Source organism: Hyperoodon ampullatus (genome assembly GCF_949752795.1).
Source record: "Hyperoodon ampullatus genome assembly, chromosome: 3".
Taxonomy (NCBI): domain Eukaryota; kingdom Metazoa; phylum Chordata; class Mammalia; order Artiodactyla; family Ziphiidae; genus Hyperoodon; species Hyperoodon ampullatus.
The window spans coordinates 66,040,803-66,061,299 of NC_136916.1; the positions used below are offsets into that span (position 1 = coordinate 66,040,803).

The 20,497-nt window shown below is 37.4% G+C and overlaps 1 protein-coding gene across 2 annotated transcripts in view; it reads left to right on the plus strand.

Annotated features, from left to right (window-relative positions):
- SCAPER (S-phase cyclin A associated protein in the ER) overlaps positions 1-20,497 on the plus strand; it is a gene marked incomplete at both ends in the record, with an annotated part of 359,493 nt that overhangs the window by 262,236 nt on the left and 76,760 nt on the right. The window lies entirely within an intron of this gene.

Sequence of the window (20,497 nt, forward strand, 5' to 3'; positions counted from 1 at the left end):
ACAAGATACTACAAAAAAATAAAACTACAGACCAATATCCCTTATGAACATTGATGTAAAAGTCTTCAAGAAAATACTACCAAACCAAATTCAGCAGCATATTAAAAGGATTATATAACATGACCAAGTGGGATTTATTCCTGGAATGCAAGGATGTTTCAACATACAAAAATAAATTAGTGTAATACACCACATTAACAGAATGAAGGAAAGAAACACACATGATAATCTCAATTGATACAGAAAAGCATTTGACAAAATACAAAATACCATTTCATGATTTAAAAAAACACTCTATAGACTAGAAACAAGGAAAGTATCTTCACAAATACCATATGCTAATGCATATATATGGAATCTAAGAAAAAAATAAATCGTCACATAATAAAATTCATATATGAAAACCTACAGCAAACATCATACTCAGTGGTAAAGGGCTGAAAGCTTTTCCTTTAAGATCAGGAACAGGCAAGAATGTCCACTTTCACTACTTCAATTCAACGTAGTACTGGAAGTTTTAGAGCAGTTAGGCAAGAAGTAGAAATAAAAGTCATCCAAATTGGAAAGGAAGAAATAATCTCAATTTTTATCTGTTATGATCTTATATGTAGAAAACCCTAAAGATTCCACACAAAAGAAAAAACTGTTAGAACTAGTAAATGAATCCAGCAAAGTAGTAGGATACAAAGTCAACAAACAAAAATTAGTTGCATTTCTATACACAAACAGTGAACAATCTATAAAGAAAATTACCAAAACAATTCAATTTACCATAGCATCAAGTAAAATAAAATATTTAGGAATTAGCTTAACTAAGGAGGTGAAAGACTTGTACAAGGGAAACTACTACTATTGCTGAAAGATTCTAGAGAAGACATATGTAAGTGGTAACACATTCTGTGTTCATGGATTACAAGACTTAATATTGTTAAGGTGTCAATATTAGCCAAAGCAATCTGTGCATACCATGCAATTTGTATCAAAATCCCAATGATGTATTTGTGGGGAAAAAAACCCATTCCAGAATTCATATGGAAAATCAAGAGACCCTCAAATAACCAAAACAACGTTGAAAAAGAAGAACAAAACTGGAGGACTCACACTTCCTGACTTCAAACTTAACTACAAAGCTACAGTAATCAAATGGTGTAGTACCGGCATAAAAACAGACATATATACTAATGGAATAAAATAGAAAGCCCCAAAATAAACCCTCATGTGTATGGTCAGTTGATGTTGCCAAGACCATTCAATGGTGAAGGGACAGTCTTTTCAACAAATGGTACTGGGGAAACTAAATACCACATGCAAAAGAGTTGGACCCTTACCTAACACCATATACAAAAATTAAGACAAAATAGATCAAGGACCTAAATATAAGAGCTAAAACAATAAAACTCTTGGAAGAAAGTATAGGGCAAAAGCTTCATGATGTTGGATTTGGCAGTGATTTCTTGTGTATGACACTAAAAGTACAGGTAACAAAAGAAAATAGACAAATTGGACTGAGTGAAAATTTTTTTAAATTTGTGCATCAAAAGACACTGTGAACATAGTAAAGAAGCAACCTTCAGACTAGGAGAAAATATTTGCAAATCCTATATCTGATAAGGGATTAATGTCCAGAATATATAGGGAACTCCTAAAACTCAACAATAACAACAATAACAAAGTAAAACCCAATCAAAATATGGTCGAAAGACCTGAATAGACATTTCTCCAAAGAAAGTATTTGAAGGGCCAATAAGTACATGAAAAGATACTCAACATCACTAATCGTTAGGGAAATACAAATCAAAACTACAATGAGATACTACCTTACACTCATTAGGATGGCCACTGTCAAAAAGATCAGAAAACAAATGAGTTGGTGAGGATATGGAGAAATTGGAACCTTTGTGTACTGTTGGTGGGAATGTAAAATGGTACAACCATTGTAGAAAAAAAGTGTTTTCTTTTAAGGAACTTATTCTTGAAGGAACTAAAATTATCATATGATCCAGTAATTTTGCTTCTGAGTATATACCCTAAAGATTTGAAATCAGAGTCTTAAAAAGGTATTTATAGACCCATGTTCAAAGCAGCATTATTCACAATAGATAAAATGTGGAAGCAACCTAAATGTTCATCAGTGAATGAGTGGATAAGTGAAGTGTAGTATATCCATACAATGGAATATTATTCAGTCTTTTAGAAGGAAATTTTGTCATATGCTACGATGTGGATGAGCCTTGAGGATGTTATGCTAAGTGAAAGAAACCAGTCACGTAAGGACAAAATACTGTGTGATTCCACTTCTGTGAGGTGCTTAGAGTAGTCAAAATTATAAAGACAGAAAGTTGAATGTTGGTTGCCAGGAGCTCTGGGAAGGAGAGAATGGGGAGTTTGTTCAATGGGTGAAGAGTTTCGGTTTTATAAGATGAAAAGAGTTATGGGGATGGATGGTGGTGATGGTTGCACAACAATGTGAATGTATTTATTACCACTGAACTGTGCACTTAATAATGGTGAAGATGATAGGACTTCCCTGGTGGTCCAGTGGTTAAGACTCCACACTCCCAGTGCAGGGGGCCTGGGTTCAATCACTGATCAGGGAACTAGATCCCGCATGCCACAATGAAGATCCCACGTGCCACAACTAAGACCCGGTGCAGCCAAATAAATAAATTAAAAAAAAAAAATGGTGAAGATGGTAACTTTTGTTATGTGTATTTTACCACAATAAAAAAAGGACATAAAAATGGGTAAGAGGGAAGATGCTTCTTGAAAAGTATCTCATATACCTTAGAAGGCATATAGCCTGGGCTCTGGAATCAAACTACCTGGATACAAATTCTCACTCCATAATTAGCTAATTTTTAATTTTGAACAAATTTCTTCACTTCTCTAAAACTCAGTTTTCTTACCTATAATATGGGGATAAACAATAGTACCATTTTCAAAGAATTGTTTAGTCTTTTAAAAAATATCTATTAAGGGCTTCCCTGGTGGCGCAGTGGTTGAGAGTCTGCCTGCCGATGCAGGGGACACGGGTTCGTGCCCCGGTCCAGTAAGATCCCACATGCCGCGGAGTGGCTGGGCCCGTGAGCCATGGCCGCTGAGCCTGCACGTCTGGAGCCTGTGCTCCGCAACGGGAGAGGCCACAACAGTGAGAGGCCCGCGTACCGCAAAAAAAAAAAAAAAAATCTATTAAGCACCTATAGCATATAAGGAACTGAACATTAGGTATTAGGAATAGAACAGTGAATGAAATACATTTGTTCTAATCTTTATAGAGCTACTATTTTACCAGGTATGAAGAATAGTCATTAATTATGTGATTACTGTTGTGTTACATGCTAAATGAATATTTACAAGGTACTAGGGAAGCATAAATGGGAACTGACCAAGCTAGGAGGGTCAAGAAAGGCCTCCATGAAGAAGTGATATTTAAACTAAATCCTGAAGGATTAGGTTTTGCTTATTAGCTAGGCAAAAAGGGAGGTGAGGAATGATCTAGGCAGAGAGAATAGCTCCTAAGAGAGCTCTGAGGTGGAAAAGAGGTTGTGTAATTCAGGGAACAAAGGAAGGCCACTGAGGCTGGACCCTAGTGAACAAGAAGTGAAGGCAGTCAATTTGGGCAAGTGACGTAGATTTACAGGCTGGAGCATGCTGGACTTTGTAGGTTCAGTTAAGTTTGTGACTTTAATCATAAATATACATTCCTGAAGGGTATCAGATATGATCAGATATACATATGGATATCTAAAATGGATTTCGGGGGGGGGCAAATATGGATTCAGAGAGACCAATTAGATTATCAGAGTAGTCTGGAAGAGAGATTATTGGTGACTTGGACTATTAGGATGGCCATCTAAATAGGGGAGTCAAGAAATATTCACCTTGGTAATGGATATGTAGGGTAAGGAGGATGAGACCAAGGTTTCTGGATTTTGTACTTAGATGGATGATAGTGCCATTATTTGAGATAGGAAAAATGAGAAGAGTACCAGGTTTATTAGAGAAGAGCCCCTTGTACTTAAGGGTGATTTTTTTTTTTTTTTTTTGGTCAATAGAATTTTAAATGGCAGCTTTGAGCAAAAGAGACATTATTTGCTGCAAAATGCCAAATAATTTATTTAGGAATTCCACACTTATGTGATAGGAAACCCAGTGTTTTGCCTTCACAGATATTTACCATCTGTGAAGGTGTGGGTGTGCGCACATGTGTGTGTGCGCACACACACACGTATATATACTTCTCCCATTCACACCCTGCCAACCCCCAACCCATAAACCACAGTGGTTTCCATTTGACAAATGGCATGGTTTGAGTTTCCAAAAGAGAATGAAAGCTATTTCAACAAGATGTGCCCAGCATGGGTTCCTTGGTTGGCTATGTGCATTCAGAGCCTTTGGACTTAAGCCTTGTATTGGTAGGAATCTGGCTATGAGAGGCATAGAATGCAGGCATATCAAATTTGCACAAAACTAGGAAGGATAGGCTGTTTTTAGAGTGATAGAAATAGGACTGATAAAGATCTCAGTGGACTGGCCTTCAGGTTGAAAAAAATCAGCTACAGGATGCAGGGTGTGGTGGTAACCTAGCTTTTCTGTTGCATCAGTGGAAAAGACTCAAGGTTGGAGGAAAGACCTATAGGTTTTAGATGACTATGAATTTAGTATGTCTGGAGTGAAACATGACTTCTGAAAAAAACTAATGTCATATCATATAGTTGAATGGTGTCTAGAACAAGAGAATAACAGTCCCTCTGCAGAATAGAGAGTAACCTGATAGGTAAAGAGAATGTAAATCATGCAAAATAAGAAATAAATGAAGAAACTGGGACTCAATACACATGAGAACTGTTTTTAAATTTCTGAATGGTTCTCCTAGGGACAACGGAACACCCCTGTTCTGATTGCATAGAGTAATAAGAAGACCAATGACCAGTGGGTCAGTGGAGAGTGATAGGGCTAGGAGCAGGGACAGACATTGACATAAACATAATAAATAATTAGAACTGTCTAAAATTGGAAAGGTCTGCCTTGGTGAATGGTTGGTGGAGACCCTGTGGCTGAGGATGTCAGACCCATATTGAGAAATCCCTACATTATCTGGGAGGACGAACCAGTTAATGATCTAATCATGGAGCTTTCCACTCTGAGAATCTCTGATTTTCTGTTCTTCAGGTTCCTCCCTCTAGTGTTTTATGATGATGCTTATAGTGGTGCTGTCATTTTTTACCTCAACTTTCACTGCTTAACTATTTTCTCACTGGCATCAGTATGCCTGATTCCATCTCCTTTTTCATTGTTTTTTGTTTGTTGGTTTTTTGGTTTTGTTTTTGTCTGTTTTGTTCCCTGGTCCTTGCTTGTATTCCAAATAGATGGCTTTACTTGAATAACTTCATTATCATAAATAAATTAGGCCTACAGAATCAAAGAATCTGAGAATAAAAAGAGGCCGTAGAGTGTAATCATTGCAACCTCCTACTAAGAAAGATACAGTGATGTTGGGATAAGTCACTAAACGTGGAATCAGATGTCCTGAATTTGAGAAGCTGCTTCATCATTTACTGACTTCACAATCTTGTGCATGTTGTTTTACATTTCTGAGCCTCTCTTTTCTCAGTTGCAAAATAGGGATAATAATAGATATATTAGAGGGTTGCTGTAAACATTTAATGAGTTAAATGCTTATAAAAGTACCTCTCTCACCATCTTACTTCCAATAGACTCAATAAATATTAAAGCCAAATGCCGTTATTTTATGCATAAAGAATTGGAGACACATAGGTGATGTTGATAATAATGGCTAAGCTAGAATGAGACCCTGGCTTCCTAGCTCCCAGCACAGTAACGTCAGCATACCAATACTGCTTTGTAAATGCCTCTAGAACCTACTCATTCTTTCATTCCACAAATGTTTAGAAGCACCAAGTAGATAGTTGGCACTGGAATTAGAGACAAATAACTTACGATCTAGTAGAAAAGACAGATAACAGACATTTAAAATGCATTGCAGTTAGTGCTGCAGTAAAGCAGAGTGTGCCCAGGGTACTTGGGGACTTCAGTGAGGCACATAACTCAAACTGGCAAGTGGGGAAAATAGAAGACATATCCCATAACTGCAGCAACAGAACTAGGAATAAGAGGTGAGAAAGAAGTAGGATATTGCATAGAGAAGGGGGTAACATGAAAAATTCCTTTCTTCCTTTTACTCACGTTACGAATTCATCCAGGATGACTACGTACTGTACATTTTTGTTTTTTAAGTGCTAGGATTTTTTTTAATGTTTTTATTCTTCTTTTTTCCATTTATTTTTTATTTTTTAATTTTTTTATACAGCAGGTTCTTATTAGTCATCAATTTTATACACATCAGTGTATACATGTCAATCCCAATCTCCCAATTCATCACACCCCCACCCCCACCTCCCCACCGCTTTCCCCCTTGGTGTCCATACGTTTTTTCTCTGCAACTGTGTCTCAATTTCTGCCCTTCAAACCAGTTCATCTGTACCATTTTTCTAGGTTCCACATATATACATTAATATACAATATTTATTTTTCTCTTTTTGACTTACCTCACTCTGTATGACAGTCTCTAGATCCATCCATGTCTCTACAAATTATCCAATTTCATTCCTTTTTATAGCTGAGTAATATTCCATTATATATATGTGCCACATCTTCTTTCTCCATTCATCTGTCGATGGGCATTTAGGTTGCTTCCATGACCTGGCTATTGTAAATAATGCTGCAGTGAACATTGGGGGCATGTGTCTTTTTGAATTATGGTTTTCTCTGGGTATATGCCCAGTAATGGGATTGCTGGATCATATGGTAATTCTATTTTTAGTTTTTTAAGGAACCTCCATAGCGTTCTCCATAGTGGCTGTATCAATTTACATTCCCACCAAGAGTGCAAGAGGGTTCCCTTTTCTCCACACCCTCTCCAGCATTTGCTGTTTGTAGATTTTCTGATGATGCCCATTCTAACTAGTGTGAGGTGATTCCTCATTGTAGTTTTGATTTGCATTTCTCTAACAATTAGTGATGTTGAGCAGCTTTTCATGTGCTTCTTGGCCATCTGTATGTCTTCTTTGGAGAAATGTCTATTTAAGTCTTCTGCCCATTTTTGGATTGGGTTGTTTGTTTTTTTAATATTGAGCTGTATGAGCTGTTTATATATTTTAGAGATTAATCCTTTGCCCATTGATTCATTGGCAAATATTTTCTCCCGTTCTGAGGGCTATCTTTTCGTCTTGTTTGTAGTTTCCTTGGCTGTGCAAAAACTTTGAAGTTTCACTAGGTCCCATTTGTTTATTTTTGTCTTTATTTCCATTACTCTAGGAGGTGGATCAAAAAGATCTTGCTGTGATTTATGTCAAAGAGTTCTTCCTGTGTTTTCCTCTAAGAGTTCTATAGTGTCTCGTCTTACATTTAGGTCTCTAATCCATTTTGAGTTTATTTTTGTGTATGGTGTTAGGGAGTGTTCTAATTTCATTCTTTTACATGTAGCTGTCCAGTTCTCCCAGCACCACTTATTGAAGAGACTGTCATTTCTCCATTGTATATCCTTGCCTCCTTTGTCATAGATTAGTTGACCGTAGCTGCATGGGTTTATCTCTGAGCTCTCTATCCTGTTCCATTGATCTATATTTCTGTTTTTGTGCCAGTACCATATTGTCTTGATTACTGTAGCTTTGTAGTATAGTCTGAAGTCAGGGAGCCTGATTCCTCCAGCTCCATTTTTTTCCCTCAAGACTGCTTTGGCTGTTCGGGGTCTTTTGTGTCTCCAGACAAATTTTAAGATTTTTTGTTCTAGTTCTGTAAAAAAAATGCCATTGGTAATTTGATAGGGATTGCATTGAATCTGTAGATTGCTTTGGGTAGTAGAGTCATTTTCACAATATTCATTCTTCCAATCCAAGAATATGGTATATCTCTCCATCTGTTTGTGTCATCTTTAAGTTCTTTCATCACTGTCTTATAGTCTTCTGCATACAGGTCTTTTGTCTCCCTTGGTAGGTTTATTCCTAGGTATTCTATTCTTTTTTTTTTTAAAGAATACCAATTATTTATTTATTCATTTTATGACTAGTTCACTTATGACTAATAAATGACTTATGACTAATTTATGCATTTATTCTAGCCCTGGGCTAGATATAGGAATACAGAGAAAAATATGGTCCTGTTCTTTTTTTTTCCTTATTAAATCCAATTTTACCACCCCAGTCTTTTTTAAATTAATTAATTTTTTTACAACTTTATTCAGTATAATTGCTTCACAATGGTATGTTAGTTTCTGCTTTATAACAAAGTGAATCAGTTATACATATACATCTGTTCCCATATCCCTTCCCTCTTGTGTCTCACTCCCTCCCACCCTCCCTAGATTATTCTATTCTTTTTGTTGCAGTGGTACATGAGAGTGTTTCCTCAATTTCTTTTTCAGATTTTTCATCATTAGTGTATAGGAATGCAAGAGATTCCTGTGCATTAATTTTGTATCCTGCAACTTTACCAAATTCATTGATTAGCTCTAGTAGTTTTCTGGTGGCATCTTTAGGATTCTTTATGTATAGTATTGTGTCATCTGCAAACAGTGACAGTTTTACTTCTTCTTTTCCAATTTGTATTCCTTTTATTACTTTTTCTTCTCCGATTGCTGTGGCTAGGACTTCCAAAACTATGTTGAATAATAGTGGCAAGAGTGGACATCCTTGTCTTGTTCCTGATCTTAGAGGAAATGCTTTCAGTTTTTCACCATTGAGAATGATGTTTGCTGTGGGTTTGTCATATATGGCCTTTATTATGTTGCAGTAGGTTCCCTCTATGCCCACTTTCTGGAGAGTTTTTATCATACATGGGTGTTGAATTTTGTCAAAAGCTTTTTCTGCACCTATTGAGATGAGCATATGGTTTTTATTCTTCAGTTTGTTAATATGGTGTATCACATTGATTGATGTGCGTATATTGAAGAATCCTTGCATCCCTGGGATAAATCCCACTTGATCATAGTGTGTGATCCTTTTAATGTGTTGTTGAATTCTGTTTGCTACTATTTTGTTGAGGATTTTTGCATCTATATTCATCAGTGATATTGGTCTGTAATTTTTTTTTGTAGTGTCTTTGTCTGGTTTTGGTATCAGGGTGATGGTGGCCTCATGGAATGAGTTTGGGAGTGTTCCTGCCTCTGTAATTTTTTGGAAGAGTTTGAGAAGGATGGGTGTTAGCTCTTCTCTAAATGTTTGATAGAATTCACCTGTGAAGCCATCAGGTCCTGGACTTTTGTTTGTTGGAAGATTTTTAATCACAGTTTCAATTTCATTACTTGTGATTGGTTTGTTCGTATTTTCTATTTCTTCCTGGTTCAGACTTGAAAGGTTATACCTTTCCAGTAATTTGTTCATTTCTTCCAGGTTGTCCATTTTATTGGCATAGAGTTGTTTGTAGTAGTCTCTTAGGATGCTTTGTATTTCTGCAGTGTCTGTTGTAATTTCTCCTTTTTCATTTCTAATTTTAATGATTTGAGTCCTCTCCCTCTTTTTCTCGATGAGTCTGGCTAAAGGTTTATCAATTTTGTTTATCTTCTCAAAGAACCAGCTTTTAGTTTTATTGATCTTTGCTATTGTTTTCTTTGTTTCTATTTCATTTATTTCTGTTCTGATCTTTATGATTTCTTTCCTTCTACTAACTTTGGGTTTTGTTTGTTCTTCTTTCTCTAGTTCTTTTAGGTGTACAGTTAGATTGTTTATTTGAGGTGTTTGTTGTTTCTTGAGGTAGGATTGTATTGCTATAAACTTCCCTCTTAAAACTGCTTTTGCTGCATCCCATAAGTTTTGGATTGTCATGTTTTCATTGTCATTTGTCTCTAGGTATTTTTTGATTTCTTCTTTGATTTCTTCAGTGATCTCTTGGTTATTTAGTAACGTATTGTTTAGCCTGCACGTGTTTGTGTTTTTTACGTTTTCTTCCCTGTAATTGATTTCTAATCTCATAGCATTGTGGTCAGAAAGGATGCTTGATATGACTTCAATTTTCTTAAATTTCCTGACGCTTGATTTGTGACCCAAGATATGATCAATCCTGGAGAATGTTCCATGCACACTTGAGAAAAAAGTGTAATCTGCTGTTTTTGGATAGAATGTCCTATAAATATCAATTAAATCTATCTGGTCTGTTGTATCATTTAAAACTTGTGTTTCCTTATTAATTTTCATTTTGGATGATCTGTCCATTGGTGTAAGTGAGGTGTTAAAGTCCCCACTATTATTGTGTTACTGTCAATTTCCTTTTTATAGCAGTTAGCAGTTGCCTTATGTATTGAGGTGCTCCTATGTTGGGTGCATATATATTTATAATTGTTATATCTTCTTCTTGGATTGATCCCTTGATCATTATGTAGTGTCCTTCCTTGTCTCCTGTAACATTCTTTATTTTAAAGTCTATTTTATCTGATAAGAGTATTGCTACTCCAGCTTTCTTTTGATTTCCATTTGCATGGAATATCTTTTTCCATTCCCTCACTTTCAGTCTGTATGTGTCCCTGGGTCTGAAGTGGGTCTCTTATAGACAGCATATAAATGGTTCTTGTTTTTGTATCCATTCAGCGAGCCTGTGTCTTTTGCTTGGAGCATTTAATCTATTCATGTTTAAGGTAATTATCAATATGTATGTTCTTATCACCATTTTCTTAATTGTTTTGGGTTGGTTTTGTAGGTCCTTTTGTTCTCTTGTGTTTCCCACTTAGAGAAGTTCCTTTAGCATTTGTTGTAGAGCTGGTTTGGTGGTGCTGAATTCTCTTAACTTTTGCTTGTCTGTAAAGCTTTTGATTTCTCCACCGAATCTGAATGAGATCCTTGCTGGGTGGAGTAATCTTGGTTGTAGGTTCTTCCCTTTCATCACTTTAAATATGTCTTGCCACTCCCTTCTGGCTTGTAGAGTTTCTGCTGAGAAATCAGCTGTTAACCTTATGGGAGTTCCCTTGTATGTTATTTGTTGTTTTTCCCTTGCTGCTTTCAATAATTTTTCTTTGTCTTTAATTTTTGCCAATTTGATTGCTGTGTGTCTCAGCATGTTTCTCCTTGGGTTTATCCTGTGTGGGACTCTCTGCGCTTCCTGGACTTGGGTGGCTATTTCCTTTCCCATGTTAGGGAAGTTTTCGACTATAATCTCTTCAAATATTTTCTCAGGTCCTTTCTCTCTGTCTTCTCCTTCTGGGACCCCTACAATGCGAATGTTGTTGCATTAATGTTGCAATAATGTTGTCCTTTCTCTCTGTCTTCTCCTTCTGGGACCCCTACAATGCGAATGTTGTTGCATTAATGTTGTCCCGAGGTCTCTTAAGCTGTCTTCATTTCTTTTCATTCTTTTTTCTTTATTCTGTTCCACGGCAGTGAATTCCACCATTCTGTCTTCCAGGTCACTTATCCGTTCTTCTGCCTCAGTTATTCTGCTATTGATTCCTTCTAGTGTATTTTTCATTTCAGTTATTGTATTGTTCATCTCTCTTTGTTTCTTCTTTAATTCTTCTAGGTCTTTGTTAAACATTTCTTGCATCTTCTCGATCTTTGCCTCCATTCTTTTTCCAAGGTCCTGGATCATCTTCACTATTATTCTGAATTCTTTTTCTGGAAGGTTGCCTATCTCCACTTCATTTAGTTGTTTTTCTGGGGTTTTATCTTGTTCCTTCATCTCGAACATAGCCCTCTGCCTTCTCATCTTGTCTATCTTTCTGTGAATGTCATGTTTTTATTCTTTCTTTCCTTTCTTTCTTTGGCTGCATCAGGTCTCAGTTGTGGCATTTACAATCCTCGTTGAGGCATGTGGGATCTTTTGTTGTGGTGCATGGGCTTCTCTCTAGTTGTGGTGTGCTGGCTTTGCTCTCTCTAGTTGTGGTGCACAGACTCCAGGGTGTGTGGGCTCTGTAGTTTGCAGCACTCGGGCTTTCTTGTTGAGGCGCGTGAGCTCAGTAGTTGTGGCACATGGGCTATGTTGCCACACGGCATGTGGGATCCTATTTCCCTGACCAGGGATCAAACCCACGTCCCCAGCAGTTGGAAGGCAGATTCTTTACCACTGGACCACCAGGGAAGTCCCTTAAGTGCGTTTTTAAAATTGAAAATCAATATCTATGTGCATTCAATAAGATATTTCTTTTAACACCCTACATAGCCAGTGTTGTTTTAGGCACCAGGATCAGAGAATTGAACAAAACAAAATCTTGCCCTCATGGAGCTTATATTCTAGCTTGGAGAGAGAGGAAATCCATACTAGTTTAGACCATTGCAATGGGAGAAAAATAAAGCTGAGTAAACAGGAAAGGGAAGTGGGTTTGGGGGAGAAGAATGTAACTTTTAAAGAGATAGTCTGGAAAAGCTTATGGATAAGATGGCATTTGAATAGAGACCTAGAGGAAGAGGGAGAATGAATCATGAGGATACCTGGGAGAAGAGTATTTAGGCAGAGGAAATAGCAGAGCAAGAGCAAGAACCATACAGACAAAGTGTAATACATGAATTCAGAGAGGTAATTGGGGAAGTAGACAGATCAGGAAGGGCCTCTTTGGCCATTATGCGGTTTTGGACTTTAGCTTTGCAGGAGATAAGAAGCCAGGGAATCTTTTGAGCAGAAAAATAATATGATTCAGCATTAGTAACAAAGAAATTTCCAAGCATCAAGACCACTAAGGCATGCACTATAGAGCTTGCTGAAATTATATTATTTAGGATTTTGGAAAATGTATAAACAGAGTCTGAAAAGCATAAATATATTAAAAAGGGTAATAATATTTGGGATAAAATGCAACATCCTCTTTAATATTGTCTTGATATTGTTTGTGAAATTTAAAAAAGATAATGTTGAAAAACTATTAGCCATTCCTATGTAATTTCTTTTCATGCTTTCAAGCCAAGTAAATCATCAGGATAAATATCATTCATGAGTTCTATTTTTATACATAATACAACATGAGCATAGATGTTTTATAAAATGTCAATGGTGAAAAGACTGTTGTAGTCTGAAGACAATTTAGCTAAGGAAATAAAATGGTCCCAGCACTGTGGAAACCTGTGTGTGATGCTGGAGCCCTTCCACATTTTTTTGCCTTTTTTCCCCCTATACTCTGACATTGACTTGACAGGAGCTTTCTAAACAATCTCGTATTGGTTCTCAGTGAGTTTAGTTCATATTCTGACCATTGTGAACACACCCTACAACTTAAAAATACTTAAGCCCAACTTCACAGTACTGAAAATTAGTTGGATAGAATTACCACTGATTACCAAGTTAATTTTCTCTCTTATGGAATCATGTTACAGATGGATAGATTTATACTACTAATAAAAGCATCTTTCTGGATTGCAAAAAAGAATGTAGAAAGTTTTCAAAACTACTTTGGTGGTGGGAGGTAGTGGGGGAAAGAAAGAGTATGCGCTCATCTTTTAAAAGTGATAATGACTTTTAATTTAATTTTGCTAAAACACTTTGCCTCAGAGCTTAGCCCTATAGATATTGGGTTTCTCCTTGGAGTAGGTTTAGAGAAGTAGCACAGTACTTATTCTAGCCCTGATGGTTTCTTCATTCTCAGGAAAGTCTCTTTCTCCTCTAGACCATTATTTCCTCAAATATAAAATGAAAAAAATTGATTCTAAGTTTCTTTCTTGATCTAAAACTATATGAAATATCTGCAAATTTTGAGAAAGCCAAATATTTTTTGAGAGGAAGGAGAAATTTTATAAATAAGATTATTACATGAAATTACTTATACTCTGCTGCTACTATAAGAGTAAGATAATAACCACACCAGTGTATTCTAAAGAAATATACTAAAGGAAATACCTTGCATCCATTGAAGAGCAATTGTGGTTTTTAGATTTCTGCCTCAGGAGTGACAGATTCAGAAGAGATAAAAGCTACATAGCTCTGTTTTTTCCCAGGCCAGGCCTGGTACGTACCAGCAGGTGGTAGTTACAAGCACTGCTGCATGCTGGGAAGGCAACCTTCCCCTGCCCTCCACAGACCACCCACCCTAGGATGGAATGTGTTCCAGACTCAGGTAAGCCAGGTGTGCAATAGACAGCAGGCAGGGGGGAAGGGAGGATGTTGCTTGCACACCTTTCCTAAAGGACAGGCCCCTCAACTTGCAGTGTGCCCTTGGCCCAGCAGCTGTGTTAGAAGGAAGTGCAAACTCAAGTGTTAGTCTATAAGCGTATATCAGAACTCTAGGTGTGCATTTCATCTACTAAGTGTCCCAAAAGAGCAGGCTGTTAACGAGTTACTTTACCTCTGGCAAGTAACAGTGATACCCAACTAGACAAAAGACAACAGTGCAGAGTACTGCTCTGAATAGAATATCCTTTACAGTGTAGATACCTTCTCCTTAAAGTTTCTCTTTATCAAATCTCATTCTTGAAGACTAGAAAGAACCTTTTGTCTAACTGAAGATAAAGCCCTTCATACTTTAATTCAGTCAATTTTGAAATTCTTTCTTAGATGAAACATCAGTTTCCTATTTAAAACATTGTGGTAAAAGGATTTTAAACCAGCAAAAGAAAAATCTATATACATGGATAAGGAGAATTTCTGTGACCGTTTAAATAAAATAATGTCCTTATGAGACAAAGGCTTCACCTAAGGTTACAAGCAAAAGAAAACTCTATTCTCAGCAGGGAAAGGATCAATATTAAATAAGGAAATTAGAGAAAAAAAAATAAATTTGGGGCGAAAATATGATGAGGTGAGGGGCTTAGACTATTGGAAAATAAGAAACCATAGTGAGAAAATAAAAGACTGTTCAGTACAGTGAGGGACTTTAGACTGAGGTCTGAGGTCCCAGGGTTCACCATGGCAAGCTTGGCTCCTGCAGGCCACAAGTGTTCTTCATATAATTGCCAGATTGTTGGAGAAGTTTTTCAATTTCTGTTTACTTTATTAAAAATTGCCAAAATGGTGTTTCTAAAATAAAGCAGAAAGCCCCAATGAAATAGAAAAATCAAAAGTTGTCAGTTGTGGACAGAGAAAATAAGAAAAGTATAAAAATATATCTGATTTACTTTACATTGAGCTTATTTTGGGGGGGCTGATGAAGAAGTAACATTTGGTCCTTGAACCACATTTATGGTTTCTGAATAATAAGTTTAGTATATTTCACCCATAATTATTCCAACAACCTTTAAATAAAATATTTTCATGTCCTTTGGTCAAGAATAAAGTTCAAATTAATTAAGAGCTTTTTTTTTTTTTTTTTGCGGTACACGGGACTCTCACTGTTGTGGCCCCTCCCGTTGCGGAGCACAGGCTCCGGACATGCAGGCTCAGCGGCCATGGCCCACAGGCCCAGCCGCTCCGCGGCATGTGGGATCCTCCTGGACCGGGACACGAACCCGTGTACCCCGCATCGGCAGGCGGACTCTCAACCACTGTGCCACCAGGGAAGCCCTAATTAAGAGCTTTTAATGGAAGAGACATCAGAAAGGCAATGTTTGGCCCATGATCAGTTTTCACCTCCCTCCAATTGAGACAGTTGTTCCAGAATCCTCAGCAGAAGAGATGGCCAGTGGGAGGAAGTCAGTGTGGGGTAAGAGAAAGCACATGGGCTTCAGAGTCTGATAAACTCAAGTTCAAGTCCCAGCTCTTCTATTAACTAGCTGTGAAACTTGGACATGTTGCTTGCTATCTCTGAACTTTGATATGTTAATCTGCAAAAATTAAATGTAATGGTATGAGGAAAATGCTTAAGTATCTGGCATAGAAGAAAAACTTGATAAATGTTAGTTTTCATCCTTTTTGCTTTGCCGCCCCTCAAATAAGTAAGGATCATAATTTAGCTTTATTTTTGATATCTTAAGGTTGTCATTTTGAGCATAAACAGTTATACTGATTTATAGTAAATAATAATTTCAGTGCAAATAAAGATGAGTGAGTCCAGTAAAAATAACATGTCTCACATTGCAGTGCCTTTAGCATTCTTATATCTGTTTTTTCTTATGCTTCCAGAATTAGTGTTACATTTTGCTACTGCCTACCTCTAAAATGGCTACCACTTCTCTCTTTTATATTGTTCTTTCTGTTCTACTATAAACCAGTAAACCACAGCTTTCTACACTTACTTGTAAAATCAAAGTATACAGGGTCTAAATGATCCTTAGAATAAGCGGAGCATCACTTTATTCCTTTGACCATGGATGTAGTAGATATTCAAATGTTAGATGAACAGGTGATTAAATAAATGACACTAATTTGGGCATCTCAGAAGTCTTTAATGTCTTTGTGATTCTCAACTATATTCTTAAAAGATGCAATTATTGGATAAAATACTTGTAGAGAAATGAAAGATTGCTAAATGCACACGTATAGTGTTTTATTTGAAATACTTAATATCAGTACAAGGTTTTTGAAAAGAAAGGAATATGAAAATCTGTGATGTATGAAGAACCCTGACATTACCCAGAAATGTGTTTCTCATTTTCTTTCTGTAGTTTGTAAAAGAAAAAGAAACTTGTGTCTTTAGGTGATTTATTGAGTTAATTTTTAAATGTGGCCAATTGAACACACAAGTTACATTCTGTCTCTCTGGAGGCCCCCACTAATATTATAGTAAATAGATAAACAGATAAAATTCTAACCCCTCAACGACAAAGAGAATGGGAAGGAAAGGAAAGCAAGTATGTTTTAATCTGGAAAGCAGATGACTGAAAAACAGTTGCCTAAAAGCTAAAACCTCAATTAGCAGGAGGTCTTACTACCAGAAGAAAACCTGTGCCACGTAACCCCAGAAGGCTCAAAAATTAGAGTTCCCAAGTATCTCAGAAAATGAGGGTACAAGTAGGGCTGGAAAGAGGAGGATTGGTTGAAAGTCTAAATAAGAGGCAGTTCAGATGCCCTAGATCCCATCTGTTACATGTACAGCCAAGTGAATGCCCCTCCCCAAACACTGGCAGAAGACAAGAGGTTGAACCAAAGTTACTCAGGACATGGGGACACCAGGTACAGCCATACAGAAATCATACAAAAACAAAATGATTAAGTGAAAATCTGTTCCTTAAACACTGAGACACTCAGCCCCTTCTTCTATGAACCTCTGAGAAAATGAGCAGGCTATGTCATATACTCTAGGCTTAGAGGGCATAGGATTCCATTCTTGTGACACTAACTGTCCCAGGAGAATAGACCTACAAATATTGACAGTTGGGATTCCCCAGCTGGGTCTCTGCTTAGTCATCCAAATTGAAGCCCCTCATGCTGACTTTGTATCCAGCTTGTGATTAGATCTAGATTGTGAAACACTGAAATCCATCTATGCATTAATCTTAAGTATGGACAGAAATCCCCAGATTACCACATATTTAAGGAAAGCATACAACCTGAAATACAAAGAAAGAACTCAAAGGAAACAAAGACCATGCAGGAAACAAAAGAATATCTTTAAAAATTAGAATTTCACAGAGATGAGAAAATATTGCAGCCATGAAGCAAAAACAAAGTACTGTAAAAACAAAACAGGGAGCCCAAAAGAACTCCTGAAAATTAAAAATACAATTGATGGGGCTTCCCTGGTGGCACAGTGCTTGAGAGTCCGCCTGCCAATGCAGGGGACACGGGTTCGTGCCCCAGTCCGGGAAGATCCCACATGTCGTGGAGCGGCTGGGCCTGTGAGCCGTGGCCGCTGAGCCTGCGTGTCTGGAGCCTGTGCTCCGCAACGGGAGAGGCCACAACAGTGAGAAGCCCGCGTACCAAAAAAAAAAAAAAAAAAAAAAATACAATTGATGAAATGAAAAATTCAGCAGAAGGACTGGAAAATAAAGTTAAGGAAATTGCCTAAGAAGTAGGACAAAGTAAAAAGATATGAAAAGCAGAAGAAAAAAATACAAGAAAATTCAAGACTCAGTTCAGGACCAAAATCCAACACAGAAAATAAATGAGAGGAAATTAGCAAAGAAGTAATACAAGAGATACCTTCAGAAGTGAAACAAATGACTTTCAGATTGAAAATACCACTGAGTTTTTGAACAAAAAATGAAGGAAGACCTATACCATGACAGAAGAAATCAGGGGTAAGAAGTGCCTAAAAGTTTCCAGAGAGGACAAAATAGGACATGTACAAAAACGTTAGGATTAATTGGACTTCTGAAGAACAGTACTTAAAGTAGGAAACAATGGGGCAGTCCTTAAAAACTCTGAAAGAGGGACTTCCCTGGTGGCACAGTGGTTAAGAATCTGCCTGCCAATGCAGGGTTTGAGCCCTGGTCTGGGAAGATCCCACATGCCGCGGAGCAACTAAGCCTGTGTGCCACAGCTACTGAGCCTGCGCTCTAGAGCCCACGAGCCACAACTACTGAACCTGCGCACCTAGAGCCTGTGCTCCACAGCAAGGCAAGCCACCACAGTGAGAAGCCCACGCACCACAATGAAGAGTAGCCCCCACTCGCCACAACTAGAGAAAGCCCACGCGCAACAATGAAGACCCAACACAGCCAAAAATAAATGAATAAATAAATAAATTTATTTAAAAAAAAAACTCTGAAAGAAAATTAGTTCCAACCAATATTAGTTCCAACCAAGAATTCTATATCCATCCAAACTATCAGTCAAGCATAAGGATGAAATAAATATACTTTCAGACATAAAAGGTCTCAAAATTTTTCCTCCCATGCACCCTTTCTTTGGAAGTTGTTTGGAATCCAAGAAATAAAGGAATCTAACTCGGGGTCGGGGGGTGGGGGTGGAAGGAATTCTTTGGATGAAGATGAAGGGCATCTCAAAATGAGAGCTGTATAGTATGCCTAGAGAGCAACCAGTCCAGATTAGAGCAGGAGGATGGCAGTTTCAGGACAATTGTCTCCATTGGAGGGAGAAGAAGAATCAACAATCCCTGATGTGTTTGAACTTGAGAGGAAATTCCATTTTAACCGGAAAGATTGACAATGAACTAGTGATACATACATAAGAAATTCAACATCTGAGTGAAACCAAAAATTTGTACAAGAAAGTAAATGTAATCATTTACTAAATAGCTTAACTGTGAATAATATTTGTATAGTCATAATGGAAGAAACAATATTATGCTGTCGGTAGTGCTGTGGACCAGATGTTCTGATTCTCCCCCCTTACCAAGTACATAGTAGAATGACGTTTCTTGTCTCCCTTGTGGTTGAATTGGACTATGTGATTCGTTTTGGCCAATAAGTTGTTAGCAAAAGTGATGTGTCATTTCCAGGCAGCTCATTTAATGTTGACACAAGACCCTCCAGAGATATTTTTTGCTCTCTGCCACTGTGACCTACAGTCCTCTGTACTGTTCAATACACTAGCCACTATTTAAATTTAAATTAACTAAAATTAAAAATTCAGTCCCATGTCTAACTAACTACATTTGAAGTACTCATTATCCACATGTGACAAGTGCAGATGTAGAACATTATAGATTGAAACATTTCAATCATTTTAGAAAGTTCTGTTGGGCATTGTTGCTCTAAATGATGGTTGCTTTGTCACCTAGACTCCGAAGTAAGGACAACAGGAGCCCCAGCCAGTCTCAGATGAACATGTCATTTGAATGAAAAATAAAGCTTTATTGTTTGAAACCACTGAAATTTTTGAGGAATTTTTCACTGCAGCATAACCTAGCTTATCCTGACTTATACAGAAATTCTTGATTCAAACGCAACTCCTAATACCACCTTCTGTATTGGGATAGGCTAGATTATGCTAGTCACAGCTTGAAGAAGCTCTGTGACTGTTTTATAGAGTTTCAAAGGGAACTTCCATCAGCACATACTGCAGAAAGATTCTACTGTAATTACTTTGGCTTAGGAATTGCTCAGTGGTTAGCGATGGTCAACAGTCTTAAACAAGGCTATTCTCAGAAAAGTAACTTTCATGGAATGTCTAAATGAACAACAACAATAAACAATGGAGGGGATATTTGCTTGTGTTTATGAAGATCTTCCTTTTGAATCCTAGTGATCATTTATTCCTCTATCTTTTGATAGAACTGGTGCAGATAAAGAATGAGAATGTGGCAAAGACTAGTTGTTACTAGATAAGTGCATTTGTAAAGTTATTGGTAATAATTTACCAAGTGATTTCCCATTCGTCATCTTATTTGAACTTCATGGTAGTCCTAGCAGGTAGACAGATACAGAACCCAAAGCTTGGAAATGTGAAGTATTTACATACAGTCATGTGACGTGCTGGAGGAGGAACTGGAACTTAACTACAGTGCTATCTGATTCCATGTCCAAACTTCCTTCCTCCCCACCTTTAGCTTCTTGTCTCTGCCCCTTTCTTGGTAGTGAGGCCTTCAGGAGCCCCTCTTCTCTGTGGGAAGAGTGAACCCTTATGTAGCCAGCATCACATGCCAAGGCAGAATAATTATGTATCTAGCCACTGGTAATTATGTATCTGGCCTGGTAATTATGTATCTAGCCACTGTATTTCTAGTCATCCTCTCTGCGAGAGCTGATGTTCATACACAGTAGTATTTACTCCTGGTAATAGTAGGAAT